General features: G+C 37.5%; 1 protein-coding gene across 1 annotated transcript in view; it reads right to left on the reverse strand.

Annotated features, from left to right (window-relative positions):
• Positions 1-20,192, reverse strand: part of ATXN1 (ataxin 1) — a 224,204-nt gene that overhangs the window by 106,497 nt on the left and 97,515 nt on the right. Inside the window, exon 2 of the mRNA XM_075213105.1 lies at positions 18,027-18,097. The gene's annotated coding sequence lies outside the window, so the exon portion shown is untranslated. The remainder of the gene's footprint in view (positions 1-18,026; positions 18,098-20,192) is intronic.

Here is a 20,192-nt window from a genome sequence, read left to right on the forward strand (position 1 = left end):
ATGGGCGACCTAAAACACTTCAGTGCCCACATGGCAAGGCCCTCCAAACCGCTAAAAGGTCCGCACACTACCCTTAATCTCAGTAAGAAGTTAAAACAATACATTTAATAAAAGAAAGAGACACCTATCTGTAAAAACATATCAACAGTCGTTTTAAACAAGTGTTACAAGCTACAACACACAAATATAACTATAGAGCAGGAAGGTTCCGGGGCCGAAGATGAAGAAGTGGAGGACTGGGCAGCACTGTGGCTCAGTGGTTAGCACTTCTGCCTCACAGCGCTGGGGTCATGAGTTCAATTCCCGACCATGGCCTTATCTGTGTGGAGTTTGTATGTTCTCCCCGTGTTTGCGTGAGTTTCCTCCGGGTGCTCCGGTTTCCTCCCACACTCCAAAACATACTGGTAGTTTAATTGGCTGCTAACAAAAATGGGCCCTAGTCTCTCTGTGTGTGTGTGTGTGTGTTAGGGAATTTAGACTGTAAGCCCCAATGGAGCAAGGAGTGATGTGAGTTCTCTGTACAGCGCTGCTGAATTAGTGGCGCTATATAAATAAATGGTGATGATGATGACTGCCTGTTGCCCATCACTAATCTAAAGTTAAAAGTACCTAAACCTAAAGATTAGCCCTTGTGTCGAATAGAAAGTACAACTACATAATATGGTTTTATTTGTATTTACTATGAGTGGGTTTATAGGCAACTTTGAAACCAGTAGGGTAACAAAAGGCAAACATCTTCTGCACAAGTAGCTTTTAAAAACAAACATTTCCAGCTATCACAATTGAAAATGTCAAGTGAAAGAATGTTACACATGCATAATGCATATCATCTATTTCTTGAACTACATGTACATATTGTTTTGGTTATGTTATCGGAGGAAGGCTCACAGCAGTCCTACGCGTATGAAGACAGCAGACAGAAAGACCCACTGGGTCGTATTATCTTTGTGTGTCACTGTGCCACTGTGAAGTTATCAGCCGGCCTTCCACCCTGCGCACTGTCTGCTCTGCAATCTCATTTCATTTGACAGCTTGTAACATAGTATACAATTATCCTTTTGTCTCTCAGAGTGAATAGGAGCTGAGGCTTTTATGGCTTAGGTTTTAGTCAAGTGGCAAAATAAAAAGGACATCTACCTCAAGCAGCAAACTCTGATTTCTTGATAATATAATTATATACTGTATAGCCAATTCATTCCATTACGGAGAAGACAACAGTATGCAAAAAACAATGCAGGTCACACTGATTTCTATGCAGGTAAAAGTTTAGCCTAAATTCATGACAGCTAGATTATGATTTCTCCGACCTGAACAGAACATGTGTGGAGTTTGCATGTTGTCCCCGTGTTTATGTGGGTTAGAGTTTCTCCAGTTTCCTCCCACAATTTATATAGCACCAGCAAATTCTGTATCTCTTACAATTGGGGACAAACACAGTAACAAAGAATGCTGGGTAATACATACAAAGAGGTAACAGGGCCCAGCTCGCATGCTTACAATCTATGGGACAATTTAGACTGTAACCTCCAATGGGACAGGGACTGATATGAATGACAAAAATTGTCTGTAGAGCACTGCAGATTTGGTGGTGCTATATAAGTTGATGACGATGATGATGTACATGCTGTACTGGCATGTTCATCCATGATACTTTGCCAACATTATAAAATTACACTCATGGACATTTTACCACTGAGCAGACGTATTGTAAGCTTTTCATGCACATAAAGCTGGCCATACACATTTAAATCCAGTCTTAAGAGAAATTCATAGTATGCCACAGTTGCCCCCAGAAATTCATATTATGCCTCTGTTGGCCCCAGAAATTCATAATATGCCCCTGTTGGCCCCAGAAATTCATAGTATGCCACTGTTGGCCCCAGAAATTCATAGTATGCCACTGTTGGCCCCAGAAATTCATAGTATGCCCCTGTTGGCCCCAGAAATTCATAATATGCCCCTGTTGGCCCCAGAAATTCATAGTATGCCACTGTTGTTGGCCCCAGAAATTCATAGTACCCGGAAAGTGCTTCAATAAAACAGCCGGTGATCGCCGAAACGGAGCTCCTGCGCATGCGCAGAAGCTTCATTCCGGCCATTATCGGCTGCTTTACTGAAGCAGCTTCAGCGCCGGTGTGCCAGACAAAAGTGGTCAGCGTGCCACGTCTGGCATGCGTGCCGGGGGTTGCCGACCCATTTTAGAGTCTTAAATCATCAGTGTTTCATGTTTTAAAGGAGATGTGATTGGATGTGACAATGCATCATATGATCACCTCACGTCCCGTCACTTATCTTTCACTTCAGCCCCCTGCTTTACCTTATTGTAGAGTCTCCCAACCTGACTTACAATAAATACATTAATCCGATTTTTCCCTGCAGCTGGTGGTCCAATCCTGTTAAAGCTTCCTTGTGAATACATGTGAAACAGTCATACTCAAAACTTCTTTCTTTCTGCCCGCAAATCGCATCATTAAGACCCTGCCTTCCTTCAGGATCCAGGAGAGCAACTGCCCTTCTGGGTGTCCGGGAGGACTCCACAAAATTCGGGAGCTTCTTGGACATTCTGGAAGAGTAGGCAAGTATAGAAATAGTGATCCTTCAATAAATTTTCTATACATTTTAATTACAACATAGTGTGCCCGGTCTATAGCTTTTGTACTTTAGTATACAAATTGAGACACGCAGTAGTAGTAAAACTGATATAATGCATCTGCTGGTGGGTTATTGATGTAATTTAACTTTTTTATGGGCCTGAAGTACTTTTGTTAGTGTTGGGGGCTGTTGTTCAAGCACGAGTACACAAATAAAAAAGTAATAGCTAAGTTTAAGAGCCAGATGGGTAATTTGATCTAGATCTGTATTTGCACCAGAATGAATCCCATGAAGTTTTAAAACATGTAACCATTCAGCATGGTATAGAACAGGCCTGTCCAACCTGCGGCCCTCCAGGTGTTGTGAAACTACAAGTCCCAGCATGCTTTGCCAGTACACAACCAGTTGATAGCTGGAAGAGCATGCTGGGAATTGTAGTTTCACAACATCTGGAGGGCCGCATGTTGGACAGGCCTGGTATAGAACAACGCTCAAAATATTGCCTTAATGACACCATTTAAAACATGCGCCTTTACCATGTCCAGTAGCTACTCTGAAAAACATCTGGAAATAAACTTAATCTACAATAAGTGGTTTCATTATGCTGTCTAGATTATATTTCTGAAAGAATGACAGAGATATGCAAAATCAACAAAATATAGTTGTTGTTTTTCTAAACAGATGATGTCAAACATATTTCCCCTCCTGGGAATTATTTGCTGGGAAAGAAAGATAGGCTACATTTATGCAATAAAATAAACTTAGTTTTCATTATGTCATAAATCAAACAGCTGCCATGTGTTATGTTATTGTAGTTGCTCGACCTATGCAAAATGGCCGGTTCATACTGGGAGTTCGTTACAGCTTCTATTCACTGTGTTCAAAAGTCTCATTCTATTTCATTTTTATGTCATTAACATTGTCACAAACTATGTATCAATAGTTTATTCATTTGGCTCCAAGAACCCTAATTGAGAAGACTCTGACTAGTGAGAAAATATGTTCACAGATACTATATACTGGTCCAGATTTCAGTTATTAGGCTAATTTTGCTGTGCTGACTGCCACCCTCAGAGCATGAGGCTCATGTAGAGTTGGATGTTTTATTTTGCATAAAATATGTATTTCTGTACTGTGCATGCACACCAAAAATGCATATACATGTATATGTTGTGGCCTCTTATGCTTACAACTCCTTACACTTAGAGAGACAAGAAGAGGGAAGGAAGGGGCAGATAAGTGTAGGCTGAGTACAGTAAGCGCACTCACGTAATTGGGACTGAAGTAGACCTGGACGGAGACACATATACACCTATCAGGAGTCATGTCTCTTAATGCAATGATGATGGTGATGATCAGCAGGACCAGCAGCTGCTTTTGATTGGCTGATTGAAGATGGTCTTCTCTACCTGCTCCAGCTTAATTCATTAGTATGGCTGCTAATTACTTAATTGATATTTCCATTTGGACTTTGGCAGGAAAAAACATTACCATTTAATTTTAAAGTGAAACGCAATATATGTTTTTATTTAATTGAATTTGTATTTTGCATTTGTGTATGATCAGATTTTATTTGCTAGATGAGACTTTCACATTTATTAATACATGTCTAGACAATAATATCTCTTGTGCACAACATGTCTTTACATTATTATACTGTGTACAAATAGGGTCATTTGAATTTCACATTTACTAGGGTAGTATGGTGGTGTTGTGGTTAGCACTGTTGTTTCACAGCGCTGGGGTCATGGATTCAATACTGACCGGGGTATGGAGTTTGTATTTCGTCCCCATGTTTGCATGGTTTTCCTCCCATTCCAAAAACTTACAGATAGGTTAATTGGTTACTGATAAAATGGACCCTAGAATGTGTGTGGTAAAGAACTCATTGCATAGTATGGTGCCCTTTTGTAAATAAACAAAAATAAATAATATAACACACTCAAACCACTTCTTTATGCTATCATGAGATATAAGTATACGCACTTGTTACGTCTGACATATACCTGGCGCATATGTTAGTCATGTACAGCTGGACTCATCTTGAGAGTATCTGACTAAACATATGCACATAAATGCACTCTTTCATGCATGCATCTTTTCCTACTTATGTTCAGGACACAAGTGTGCCCAACGCCACACGAGGCCCCATGTGTATAAAATCATAAATCTAATGGTATTCCGACACCGACTTGTCCATGCTGACAGGCAATCATAGGAAAGAAAATACAAAATGTTGCCCCTGTCTATGTCAGAATTGATATTATATTTTGTGTGCATTAAATAATACAGATTTTGTTAAAAAAGAACATAGAATCTGAATATTGATATAACTTCTGAATTTAAGAGCATGCACAATTATTAACGATAAATTAAAATCCATGTCACATTTAAATATATACATCTAATTTAATGTCCAAAATCCTCAACAATACCTGTTATGGTTCCCTTGCGACTTATGCTGTTAGCTCGCAAAGCTTACTTCAAAATGTGATTTCAGAGAGAGACTCTCAGAGTCGCTTTATACTAATAATCAGCTGGGAAAGAATACTAGTGAAGTAAAATGTTCACTCAAAACAAAGGTGACTTATGAAAAATATAAGTCCCCAGATAAGAAATACTATTTCCTGGGGACCAGGGGAGGGTGTTAGATATAATATGAATATAATATGACTTTTGTAATGTGTCTCATATTTTATATATAAAACACATCTTGGGCTAGATTTACTAAGCTGCGGGTTTGAAAAAGTGGGGATATTGCCTATAGCAACCAATCAGATTCTAGCTTTCATTTTGTAGAAGGTACTAAATAAATGAAAGCTAGAATCTGATTGGTTGCTATAGGCAACATCCCCACTTTTTCAAACCCGCAGCTTAGTAAATCTAGCCCCTTGTGTTTTTAGGTTTCATTTAATAATTTTTTTCTCCTCTCATTTAAACAGTTGAACTGAAGCCAAACTTCTACTTCCAGGCATGCTCTAAGCTCTTGGGCATGTTCAGTAGAGCTGAATGGGGGCCTCCAGATCAATAAGTAACTGTTAATTGCTCTGGATATTTTTTGCCGTAGCAGCTAATCCCATGTGATAAAATAATGGTAAACTGCAGTGACACGTAATTTTTTTATGCAATAAAAAAAATGACACTTTTCTTTGTGTTAACCATCATCATGAAAGGTTTGATAAATCTACACCTCTGTGTTTGCGTTGGCGTACTCTTCGTAAATCTCATTTTCTCAGCAACTGTCTCAGCAAAAGGTAAGAAACCACAACAAGAGCAGAGATTTACAATTGCATTTAGCACAGAACAAAAAAGTGATACTGAGCAGTTAGCGGTTAAAAACGAAAGAATAAAATGAGTTAATTTAACGGTTGCTTATCAACATTGTGCAAAATCAGCGGCCAATCAGACTATTGTTTGCGTTTGATTGATCAAAGCCTACTACTGATTGGGTGGTGTGGATCACTGCACAATTACAGTTTTTTTTAGTAAACAACCCCCAATGTCAGGGCAAAAAGTAAAAATGAAGGACTGCTCCTCATCATTACATAATAATAAAAGTTGTTTGAATCATGTTTTTTTTTTTTAGTCAAGAATTTGCACGGAACATGGTTGCAGAAAATCAGACAATAGTAAAGGATGATTTATAAGCACAGGTAAAGAATTATAAGATTAAAATACAGATAATCTGCTTTGGTTTAACAGTCAGAATTTGTGTCTAGGAGACAAGTTACTGCAGTGCTAGTAGCAAATACATGAATATAATTAAAATGTATTTTGTGTTAAAAGGAAAGTCAACTTTAATCTTAATTCGGACACTGTAGGAGTATTTTTGACACTCCCAAATACTACCTCCCATACTAATAGCAATCGTTTATAGATTTCTTCTTAAACTGGTTTCCTCTCATTACTAGGGGAAGTCGATCAGATTATTTTGTAAATAAAAGTGTGCAACATAAAGTATAATATTTTAAACTCTACAATAGTCACTTGTACTGGATTTACTGGTGGGCCCATAGTCCAGCAACATCTGCATTATGCAAGACACTTGGGAGTATATTTACTAAACTGCGGGCTTGAAAAATTGGAGATGTTGCCTAAAAGCAACTAATCAGATTCCAGCTTTCATTTATTTAGTACATTCTACAAAATGACAGCTAGAATCTGATTGGTTGTTGAAGGCAATATCTCCACTTTTACAAACCTGCAGTTTAGTAAATATACCCCTATATGTCATATATGCCAACTCCCGAATTCCGGGTAGGTCTCCCAAACTCCCGGGAGAGCTGGAAATTCTTCTGCATCCTGCTTGTAGTTATCTTAAATGATGCGATTTGCTGTGAATCACATCATTTTGGCCCCGCACCCTGCAACAAAATGATGATTTCATCGCAGGGGTGGGACCAAAATGACGCACCCTCTTCCGCCCTCCCACCAGGATCTCCCGGAGTCCATAGAACATAAAGTTGGCAAGTATGCTATATGTACAGATAAATACCACATCTCTTTCCACACTGAAAACTACCCTACTATAGCTTTCAGCACATACATGTAAATAAAAGGCAAAAACCATAATGCAACACAATATTTCTGCTCTTCTGTGCTGTCTTAGGTCAATGTCTACACTTTTATGATATGTACCATAAAAGTATCTGAAAATAACACACATCTAGCTCCCATTTAAGGGACTACCTCACTTTACTACCTACTTTCTCTTACCACTTTGTTTTACAGGCTGCCAAAAACAAAGTCCTTCAAATATTTCTGAGGTTCCCTTGTCAGCCAGTTACTTTAATCACTCTATCTTCAGAAACAGGACGTCTTCCTTTTTTTACCTCGTCCTCTGTCTCATACCTCTCTGCCTCTTGAAAAACAAACAATGGCTTCACATACTATGTTCCTCGCTGAACTGTTTCCACAGCTCCTTGCTGAGCTTCTGTCTGGCAGATTCTAGTCTCTTGGGATAGACCTCTTGTCCGTCTCCAACTGGACCTAGCTTTCTTGGCTCTTGCAAGACACACAGCTCCTTTCTGAGCCCCATACTCTGCTGCAGAGAGTATTGGTCCCACACCTTTTAATCCTGTACAATGTGAGGATCTGAAATAGCAGAGCCTGAACAGGTGACAAACTTGCGCTACGTAGCCTGTAACCATCACAGTACATAGCTGTATGTAGAGTCGTATGCTAATTTTGTGGAAATTTTTATAAACATACTTAAAAACTTCAGCTTTAGGTGCATTGTTGGAGGTTTGGTTTATATGCAACTGGAAATTCAAGTTTGTACATGGTGAGTGGGCACTATTACAACTGATGACAATATTGGGCACTATAGGTGGTAACTTTATCTAAGTTATTGATCTACAACTGTTGACATTATTATGCACAACTACTAGTTACATAATAGTCATTATTGAATATTACTTTCAATTAGGGCTTATTACTGGGCAACGATGTTGTTGCTTTACATGTTACTGGGCACTTCTACTGCTTGCATATTACTGAGCATTACTCTTACAGCTCCGCCTCCTTCCCGATACCCCATAGGGTCGCAAAGGGAAATCTGCGATGTGACGGTACCGTAATTGCACTTTATGTGCGTGGCCTCGCAATGCCATGATTCTGGAAACTAATTGAATATGCCCCTAAGAGTATTAGAATCCAAATGCAGCCCAGTGTTGATCCATCATATGTCAACTATTAGCAAATTATATTATTATTCAAAATCTCCACAATTAAGCATGTAGTTTACCCAGAAGTGGATTGTTGAATGCCTCTAATCCGTTTTAGTAGTTCGTCTTCTTAGAATTCTTACTGCTGATGTCTTAAAATATAAACAACTGATTCATACCATACAAAATGTGGTGTAGTTTGAAAACCACAACAATACTGACAATAAACTACACACTGGGCAGCTTTTGCAGCGAACCTTACAACCTGTTTTGCAGCAGCTGTACTTTAAAGTCATGCAGTAAGGATGAAATCTGACAAGAACAGTACATCTAATTAGTACAAATATATTTGTATCTGCTGTAAACATCAGCACTTTGCCAGAGAGAGGGAGAGACATAGAGAGAGGAGGAATTATTGTTTCCACTAGTCTCAAATCCCCATCAGGGCTCTAAAACTCTAGTAAAAAAAAATCAAACAATGTATAACATCCTATCAGGATCATAAGGTTAACAAGTCACTCTCACTGAGGTAAGCATACAACACATTTTGTGTTTCCGCGTCTTGGCAAACAATAGCCCATACATAAAATGGTCATTTATAGTTGGTCATATGTCTGTTTTTTCTGTGTTACGTGTGTATTTCTGTACTGCACATGCACACCAAAAATTTGTATGCATAAGTCTACATGTAGACTTTCTAGTCATAAGGAGACGCAAGTCAATGACATGCATAGACGAAACGGAGACAGGGGGGGAAAGTGTACAGAGTACAGTAAGGCTGTATGTGCAGAAATGCCATTTATGAGGTGTATCTCTTACGAGTGCTGGAGGGCTGGTGCAATGAGATGAAATGATGATGATGATGACTATCAACAGCACTAGTCAATCGTTTCTGATTGGTTAATTGTATATAACTTATCTAATTAGCGTTGTGGATATATTGTATGAAGTTGCGGATTCCCATCTGAATTTTAAAGGGTAAAAGAATAGATGTTACATTTCATTTCATTTGTATTTATATTTTGTATTGGTATGTAATTACATTTTATATGGATCATGCAACACTACAATCTCTTCTTTATATCACATTTGATTAAATTCTTACATGGTGGGCAGCACGGTGGCTTAGTGGCTAGCACTTCTGCCTTACAGCACTGGGGTCATGAGTTCAATTCCCGACCATGGTCTTATCTGTGTGCAGTTTGTATGTTCTCCCTGTGTTTGCGTGGGTTTCCTCCGGGAGCTCCGGTTTCCTTCAACACTCCAAAAACATACTGGTTAATTGGTTGCTATCAAATTGACCCTAGTCTCTCTGACTGTGTGTGTGCGTTAGGGAATTTAGACTGTAATCTCCAATGGGGCAAGGACTGATGTGAGTGAGTTCTCTGTACAGCGCTGCGGAATTAGTGGCGCTATATAAATAGATGATGATGGTGTACAAATATGGTAATGCAACATTACAATTTATACTAACACTGTGAAGCCACATCTTTATGTGGCTTCACAGATTAGATTACAATTGCGCAATCTATATGCAATTGTGGGGTGTAAATATACACACTTGTTACACCTCAAGTGGTGCAAATGCTACAGATCACACTCTTACTTCAAACATATTTAAAACCTTTTTATATAATCGCATTCATATTTATGAAAATCACTAGAAACTGTATTACGTAGGAGATCTTGCATCTGTGAGGCAATTACAGCAGTGTGTCCTTAAACGCATATTTGTTGATCTCAGCAACCTTCTCCACAGCAGGGATTTATTACATATACAGTATATAGCCCACGCCATGAAAAACTCGAACAGCATTTAAAAGTATTTCTTTGTTTTAGCAACAACCTAAAACAAGATAATAGTACTTTTAAAAAAAAAAAAAGCTGTGTATAATCATATATATGCTATGTAGATGTAATTGTTACCAAATGTATATACTGTGAGAAGAACATTCAGCCCTGGAGATTATCCTTGGCTCTGCATTCCATGGGAATTAATACATTTCTTTGCTGGAGAACAATTAATTTCCAGATTTGTTACAGACTGGTCAGGTCTGTATATTGCAGAATTATTTATTTTTGCATTTGGTTCATACTTTTAGAACATAGAACTTGAAGCATAACATAAATATTAACTAATCACCCCAGCCAAATAAAGCCTAGCATGTACCACAAAGATCAGAGCTAATATGTAGTGTCAATGCAAAGAATATTTAACAAGGCCACAGACAACGTCGCAGAGCTCCAAGGTAACTTCCAATATACGTTTTAGTTTATATAAAGGGTACTCTATTACTTATAGGACTCAAGTTTTAATTTTAAACATGGAAAGTTACATTTATGAGGTGATCCGCAGATGCAGTTTTGTTTTTCCCGTCACTGACAGATATATATTCCATCATACATCAAACACTTTTAAAGTCATGTCATGTGACACAAGTGATGACATCTCTATTCACCAAACAAAAGCATACATTTTAATGGCTATTTTACATACATTCACGTCACTTCTGTATTATATTGTCGTCTTTCATCACAAGTGACATAGATAAGAATATATTTTACAGATGTTTACAGACCACATATGGTATATACATAAAGAAAATTATTTATGCCAGTACATGAAAAAACAACAGTTTACTGAGAGTATTGGGTATCCCAATTGGCTATCCAAGATAGTTTTCTCTGGAACCATTTACTACGTTCTTTTCCAAGCAAAATTAGATTAAGATGGCTCATAAAATGAAATCATTTGAGATAACCGATACTCTACTTAAATACTTTGTATAGCTAATTAAACTAATACACAGATTAATCATGAGTTTGTTGATCTTTTTGTGAGACACACTTTAGGGAACAAGTGAAAAAGTACTAGTTGACTGCTATGTAATAGCACAAAAGTCGGCAGGTAAAGAAATATGAAGGGGATCTAGTTCCAAAAAAGGTTCATCTGGGAGATACACTATTAAATCTTCTTAATAACACAGGGTTGTGCATAACCATCCTACTTCCTGAGTTGGAAACTAAAATGGTGCATTTCTCATCCCAGTAACACAGAATAATATGATTATTATCTCCACATCTACTAAAAAACATTATGTTAGACTTTCACAACAAGGGAATTGCCTGCTGTTAATTAATTGCCTGCAATTTGTCAACATCAAACATATCATCTTTCATATAAAAATCATTGGTCTGTCTGTTTGTTTGTCTGTCCGGTTATGCATTCCGACACCCCTGCACCAACTGGGATGAAACCAACGCGAGGTGGTCTAGTTGGTTCCTTGCAAGGTTTTAGGGGCATTAGGATCCCAGTCGGAACTCCTGTTGCCATACGTTGGGCAGAACTTTGACCCGGGGAGCCTGTCATGAGCCTTCCATTGGATGGACTTGGACAAAAATTTCACAAGTGGTAACATTGGATCTCAGAAGACATACTAGGAGGTTGAGGTCCCGTTCGGACCTCCTGTTGTTGTACGTTGGGCAGATCTTTGACCCGGGGAACCTGTTCTGGGCCTTCCACTGGATGGCTCTGGATGAAAACTTCAAATAGGGGTTGCAATTGGTCTATGATGCCTAATGGAGTGGTAGGGGACTCGGTTGGACCTCCTGTTGGTGTACGCCTTTGACTCGGAGAGCCTGTTTGGGTCTGTAGGCTGTTATACTAGTCACAGGAATCTGAGGTAATTTCTAATATCAGTAAAAACTTACTGCATGGGTGCATTATTCCTTATAATACACAAGCTTTCCTAATCAACACTGAAGTGATGACATCAGGACTAAACGATTATAAGTGATGACATCCGAACTCACTGTTTATACAGATACTATTTACAGAAATTCATACATATAGTTACATCACCCTAACATATATCCTATATTTTTTCATAATAAAAATCAGTGAGTTGTGTTGTCAACTCATCAGCTATAAACTTACTCTGCACATTAAGCACTACACAGCTGCTGAGATTACCTCTTATCATTATGTCTTGTCAGATATATATTCTAGTGAACTGTACTTATGTAGAAGCAGGAAACTACCAGAGTACGTAGTACTAAAGAAAGAACAGTAAGAGTCTCCTTCCTTACTTCTGGTGTTCCTTCCCCACCACAGTGCACTCTGTTCTTAATGTAACTAGCTGAGTTACAACAAAAGAAAGGGGGAAAGGTGAATGAGTAGAGCTACACTCAAAATCAGACTATTTCAAGGGATTCTTCTTGCCTTTGGCAAATCACAACTGGCAGCGTAGGCAGATATCTGTATAAAGGATAGTGCATCATGTGAACTCTAGAGGATAGGAACTACTAACCTGTACATAAGGTCATCTTAACTTTTGGCCTGGTCATGGATCTCCTCTGTGCCTTCTAAAATACTTATAATCTACAGTACAAGACACTAGTCCATACATTATCCCTCAATTTCCAATGGTTAAGAAGAAATGTGAAAATCAAAGATGAACAAAATACATTTGAAATACACTAGTTGTAGAACTGGCACTTACAGTAAAAAACTTTCTGTACATTAAGTACTACCTGGCCACTTTCTTTTCAAGACGTTACTCATATCAAAGTAAAGACAAAATGCTTATGGTTCCAGGGGTCCATCCTTAAATCACTTCTCCCAGTAATTGAGAGGTAAGCAATGTCATTCATAATTAACAAAGTGCACCAAATTTTTAGATAAGAAATCACTATTAGGCCTCAGTACCATAGTATCATAGAAAGAGGACTAAGAGCAGCGGTGGGCAACACCCACCACCCACAAAGGGTGGGGAGGTCATAATCTATCATTCCTTTCCTCCTTTCAGAATGCAGTAACTTCAGAAGACTTCCACTAGAATGATAGCGTTTATTTTGATGAAGTCTAATTCATTTTATTACAGGGAGTATGTGGCCGGGACCCCCTCACCTCCCACAGGTCCAAGATGACTGCTGCAGTATCAAATGGGTTTTTACCCAATGTTGCTAAGTGGGTTAAAACTCAGCACTAAAAGATTAAAGATGTATTAAAGGGTATATTAATTAATTTAAATGTAAATATTTAGTGTACAGGCATTGTGGTGCCGGTTGCTAGTAACCGGAGCGCAGTGCCAGAAACTCCCTGCACTGGGCGCTGGGAGTATAAATGTATTTATTTTCATATTCATGTATTGATTTCTCATGCAATAGAGGCAATTTGTTGGAGGAAATGTGTTTTGTAACTTCTAAAGTAAGCCTCATTCTAATTAGTCCTTTACCTCTGTGAGTAACCGACACACTTTCAGCCTCAATACTGTACACAGCAGGGAGCCATTACCGGTTATCATGTCCTGTTAGAGAGGCAGGAAACATCCTAACAACGTAGACACCAAGTTTTAGGAAATCATAGATTGATGAATTGATCATAGAAATATACAGAGCTACAAAAAATTTGATGAGAATTAAATTGTGTTAAATGCAAGATTAGAGAATATTTTATAATCCGATGGTAAATATTCAATGTAAAATCTCAGACATTTTGGTACCAGAGAGGATCAAGAGGCTGAGCTACCCCCTGCCAACTTATGTCAGAATCTGTATAAAAAGAGCCCTTTTTTACCATGTAAGGTATCATTCCATTTGTAACTTCTGGAGAATTGCAAGTACTTTAAACTAGCATGTAAAAGTCCTTGTTAGGGCTTTGAGCAATAAAACATCACTGCTTGAAGATTCTGCCTGCGACTATTACCTGCTGTATCCTGTGACCAACAGATAAGAGCTTACACTTTAATCCTTTCCCTGGCTGTCCTGTGTTGAACCCAGCGTCCCTGTGTCAACGCTCTGCCCGCTACCCAGGAGCCCTGATCAATAGTAAGCGGTCAGGAGGTACCAGCCAACCCACAGCAAAGAGGCTTTGCAGCAGCTATACCAGCTACCCCAGAAGTCCTCGGTCCTGAACGCCACAAAAAAGTCCAGTGGTGGCAGCCAAATTCTCCTACAACTATTGTGCAGTTGGCATTCACTGTAGGTGAGTGTCTGGTGGCAAGGTGACACCAGTAGGAGTGGTCGGTAACAGTCAGTTACAGAAGGCGAGAAGGAAACCCAGATAAACTGTGCAGGAAGAACGTCCCTCCTTTCCTCTTCCCCCTACAGACCGGGTTGTGATGTAAGCCCATCTGGTCATAGTGTATATAATATAAAGTAATTACCAGCCAAATATATAGGCTTACATTTATATCTGCCATCATCATGATTTCTTAACAATTTTTTATTTAAAAATATGATATTGAACTATCGTATTGTTTGCTTCATTCAAAGCAAAGCCTGAATATACTCTACAGACAATAGATACATAGCACCACCAACATGATTATACTCATCAAATATGGCACCCTCCTTTACCTAATGAAAGACATTTTAATTTGCAACAAATTCATGTGAATTTATTTTCTGTGTTTTAGTGTAACATTTTCGTTAAAATATTATTATATTTTTTATTTTATTATTATTTGTATTTGCTTTTATTACAGATTTCTTTAAATCATAGAAATATACAGAGCTACAAACAACTTCTCCTGAGAGAGTGTAAAATCCTATCAGGACAAATAGTCGGTACAAAGCGTCTCTTAAACAGAATGTTTTATCCAGCCTTGGCAAAATGCTTTTAAGAGACAACATTCTAATTTCAGGTGAACGGTCACAAAGCATTGCATAAAAGAAGTTTATTTATACACCAGTGAAGATCTGCATTGGTAGAATTCACATCCTGTAGGAAACTATTGTGTTGGTGCTTTTCAGATGAAGCAACTGCTGGGATTTGTAGTAAAAGCTTGCGATTTGCTAATACAATAGCAGTATTCTGAATTCGACAATGTCTATTATCAGACAGGATGATTATTCCAAACGTTCCAGCACATCAGCCTGAACACAATAATCTAGAATTTCCAGAAGTGACTAAATTCTATTTCCCTTTTTGCATAAACATCTAGCAAAAAGAGTAATCTAAAAAGGGACCTACCTCTGCTGTGGGTGGTATACCTGCTGTCACACTCAGGCACAGGTAACAGAGAGACACATGCACGGGATTTCCCTTTTACACCAAATGGGAAAGATCCCTGACTGCAGGAGCCTTCCAGAGGCATATTCTATTATACAAGCAATGAGGAAACATTTATCTTAAGTGGATATGTTCTCAGGGCTCCTCCGCTTCTCTTACAGGCCCTTCTGAAACCCAAGGTGGGGAGGTGTGAGTGGAAAGAACAATCGTAGGTTGAAATCAACAGATTGCAGCTTGTGACTAATGCTTCTGGTCACACCCCTTACATTGAACGATGGGTAACATCACTAATTTCAGAGTCCTGTACTACAAAATCAGCAGAGCCCTGGTAAAAAAAAATGTTGCATGTGGTTCCCCGGATAAGGGAAGGGGCCATCTTGAGAAAAACGTTTTATAGGTGGAAGTGCGACTTTAAGCCAATCTAACTTATGTTTTTATTATGGAAAAGTTGTTTTCTATTATGTTTATTGGTTGTTTACTGTGTGGGTGGAGTTGTTACCTTCTCACCTCAGTTGCATGCAGATCACAGGTCAACAAGGTTCTGCTTTCCCTTCCTTAATGTTTTATTGTGACATTTTGCATCATATTTTATGTGGTAGCTAGTTGATGCTTGTTAATTTATGTGTGGAAAATATTCCACACATTCCAAAAATGTGTGCAGAAGTGTTAACAGTTATGCCCTCACTCTCCAAATGCCAAAACGTTTATGGGCATGTGTTAAGCAATATTGATTTGTGATTTAATAAAAGCTGTGGCTATTGTTGCACCCAAGTGTGCCTTCTGACTTTACACTATGATTGGGATACCAGAATAAGGCAGCCATGGACAACTTAAGAAGTGCATGGTTTGAAAAATGTTATTTAGTGAGAAAAGGAGTAAATGATATAACATATAAAGTAAGATTTTCCATGATTAAATCCCCATTTAGATTACTTTTTTAATCCATCAATTTATTGGTATTATTTGGTCAATATGAGAGCACGAAGTGCTACAAGGAATACTGTGTTCCACACTTCATTATACTTAATTTCTTTGATATGTTCTGTTATCCTTATCAGGAAAATTGTTCCAATTAAAACAGTGAATCAGATAGGAATATGTATTTTCCATGAAGCCACAGTAAAGAAACACAATAGGTTTAAGTCCGTTATTTAAATGTATGCTTGAGCAAGCAGAAGTCTCTGTAGCAGAATACAAAGTTGGCTCTCTGACTCGCCTCTATTCAGTATCTCAGATGCATAGGGGGGGAACACAGCAATTCTTGTGGTCACAGTAACGTCACCTTCTCTGTACAGTGCTGCGGAATTAGTGGCGCTATATAAATAAATAGATGATGATGATGACTGGCAAGGAGGGCAGCAGGGATATAGCCATCAAACCTCTGTATTATTACAGATGAGGGATGATGCTGAGATAAAGGTAGAGATTACTTGGTGCTGTAATTTGTGCATTAAGCAGCTGGCACATATATGGCTGTGTGATTCTTTACTAGGTCTTGTAACCCAAGTACAGGAGATAATAAAGCATCTTGTTTCTACATTTGTGGCGCATGGTCCATTTTCACCCACTCTTGGACAATAAAGTTTAACCTTAAATGGAAGCCCTTGTTTTCAAGTCCCAGTCAATTATAAAACAGTCTCCTAAATGCATGAACACTAATCCTAAATTTAATTTACATATTCTTTTAAAAAAAGATAATAAGGACATTACAAATTCATACCATCACACCATAACCCACAATACAGGGTCACACTAATCACTTCTCATGCACATTTCCTTAAGTCATTTCATAGCCAGCTAAAAACTATATTATAGCATGCTAATGAAAAATGTTAGTTTACATAATAGTACAGCAACTTGTAATATAGATAGAAGTAGAACGTTTTTCCAAAATAGGTTGAACTTGATGGACTGGTATCTTTGTTTCAACCTCATCAACTATGTTACTATGTATTTAATGTCTCAGTACAATAAAATATCAATCCACAACATAAAAACAAATTATTACAAAAGATTTAAAAGAAAAACATGGCATTTTAAACAATATAGTCCAGTATATATTATCAGTTGCACATAGAGTTGTCCATCAATTGCAAAGGTAATAATAAAAAAAAAAAAGTGTCACATTTAAAGCTAGACAATGAATCTGCGTACTGGTGAATAAGAAATTGTAAAGGATCATTTAACAAATGTAAAGTAAAACCTGTGCAACGACCTTTCTTTTTTTGCACAAATGCATCCGAATGTTTATCTAGGGCATTTCAAAGTGAATGCACATTATGCATTATGCCCATTTCGGTTCCTTCCTTTCTAAATTTTTTTTAAAAAAAATCTTTATTTAAAGAGGAAACAACATGTAAAGTACAAACAGCACGGTGTTCATGAAAAAATTAAAATAAAATAGCAATATATAAGTATACAAGATGTTTCCTCTGGTTTTTATGTGTTATATCAAATGGGAGTGGATGGGGGGAGAATGATCAGGGGAATTTATTTATTTTTTTCTTTTTTAAATGCACATTATAGAGTCAAGGAAGGGCCGGTATTGTAGTTACTTCATCTGAATCACATATTAAAAAGGGAAAAAAGGAGTATGAGATACTTCTGTCTATTTTCCTCCGAACTATAAGTATTTATCCAATAAAATCTGAAAGCCGTTGCAGACTCTTTGTGCGTCTAGAACATGGTCAGATGATTTGGTAACACAGAGTTATATCTGAAAACATTAGGAAGCGCACATGCTTTGCCCTTACCAGTCTCTGTATTCTTGGCATCACTGTGAATATGTATTTTACGAGGCTTGTCGACCACCATTCTCAAAACACTGTAAAACAAACAGTAAACATTGGCTTTAGTCACTTGTGCACAGAGGCAGTTTAAAAGAGGCATTTTGCTAGCAGCACTGTGCCAACATCCGATGCCCTCAGTTCATAATTTCACCATGTTCCAAACTGGTGCTGCTCAGCTGACAGCCCATGGGCTGCATCTGACCTGCAAGCGAGTTTCCAGTGGACACACAGCACATGAACCCACCCTGATTTTAGCCAAAAGTTTAATCCAATTTCCAATAACACCATGAAATTTATATCATAGATTGTGTACCAGCAGACACCAATAGAGCCATAATAGTAAACACTGGATATAATCCTAATACAATTATTTTGGATTTATATTAAGAGTTTATGTATATTGTTTTTAATATGGAAATGTATTAAAGTTTATATCTGACTTATCGATCACTATATTTAAAAGGACTAATTATCAAACGAAGTCTATGTTAAGCACTGCTTTCTCCATTTTTTTTTCTATACATTTGATATTTTGGAGGAGATGGGTTCCTACAAGCAAGCAACTAGCAAATTGATTATTTTAGCTATTCATTATTGAATTTAATATCATAAATGTTTTGTATAATTTTGTTTAATCTAGCCCCTTAGGCTATTCATTATTTGCTGTATTTAAATATCCACCTTGTACATTGTTACAGTATCTGTAATATAAATACCAATAACTAAGAACACTGAAAAACAAGAGAAGTAGCACTGTGCAGTTGGTAATTAAACAAAGCTATCAATTTCACATGTTTAATAACTTTCCCTTAAGGTAATAACGTTTTATGCATGTGCATTTATCCATCGGTAAAACCAGCTAGAACAGAAGGTCTTTATATAAACTCCAGAGAACCTGGGTGTAACACAATTATATTACATTAATTACGATATTTCCAAGAAGGTTTACAAAATGTGTTTGAAGATACAAAATACAGATTGACACATAAATAGACATATATACTTTGAAATACTTTCTGGAATCTGATCAAAGTTTTATACACACACTGAATACTCTGATATTATTTGTAATCAAGACCATTGTTCTGGATTTCATAGAAAAGAGCAAACTTTATAAAATTACTGAAGATGTGTAATCCCAAGTGGAAAAAAAGACCCACAGTAACAAAGAGAGAAAAGTATACTAAGTAACAACAGCTGTCCATAAAAGAAAAAAAAAAAATCACATATTTTTTATTGCATACACATATACCTGTACACCTACAGAAATAGGTATTTTTTGAGAGCCGAAATAGGTTACATTTTGAAGAAGCTTTTAATATCCACTGCAATATGACTATTTTCTTTTCTTTCCTTTTATATGCTTTTAAGTTTAAACCAATGTGTGTGTGGGATGATTGGTCATATGTGGTTGAAGAATCTAATCATCAAATGAATAAATAACTGAAAATGTGGTTGCCCTGTATGTGCTAGATCTTGTCATTTAGGGCACATATTGCTCATTCAGAAACAAATTATACTGTGTGTGGCTGGCTTTAGAGAAAATACACTCCATCAGCACTAGATATAAGCTTTAGTAAACATTATGGGCCTGATTCATTAAGGGAGGTAAGGTAAAACAATGAGTATGTTTTCTCCTGGACAAAACCATGTTACAATGCAAGGAGTGTAAATTAGTTTATTATTTTGCACATAAGTTAAATACGGACTGTTTTTTCATGTAGCGCACACATACTTGATAGCTTTATTTGTACACTGAAATTTAAAATTGATCTAGGACATGCCCTACCCCAAATATAAATCTGTCCCCACATTTTAAATTTACCTCCCACTCCAATGCAAAATTGTTTTGCCAAGGTGCAAAGTTACTAATTTTTCTGCTCTACTTTCCTTAATGAATCAGGCCTAATGTATGTAATTTCTTATAGTTGTTTTAACACGTGCACTAATATAGGTCACGTAGCAGATTTAAAATGAGCCTAAATTGGCACAGAATAGCGGGTATAGTTTGTGGGTTGAATAACATTTGTCAAAGTATATAAGGGAAGAATTAAAAAAATGGATAGAAGCAGTGTTAAAATACATTATGTGGCGTCATTTTGACACATATTCTGCCCATTTTGACACATA

This window comes from Mixophyes fleayi, chromosome 5 (genome assembly GCF_038048845.1).
Source record: "Mixophyes fleayi isolate aMixFle1 chromosome 5, aMixFle1.hap1, whole genome shotgun sequence".
Lineage (NCBI taxonomy): Eukaryota > Metazoa > Chordata > Amphibia > Anura > Limnodynastidae > Mixophyes > Mixophyes fleayi.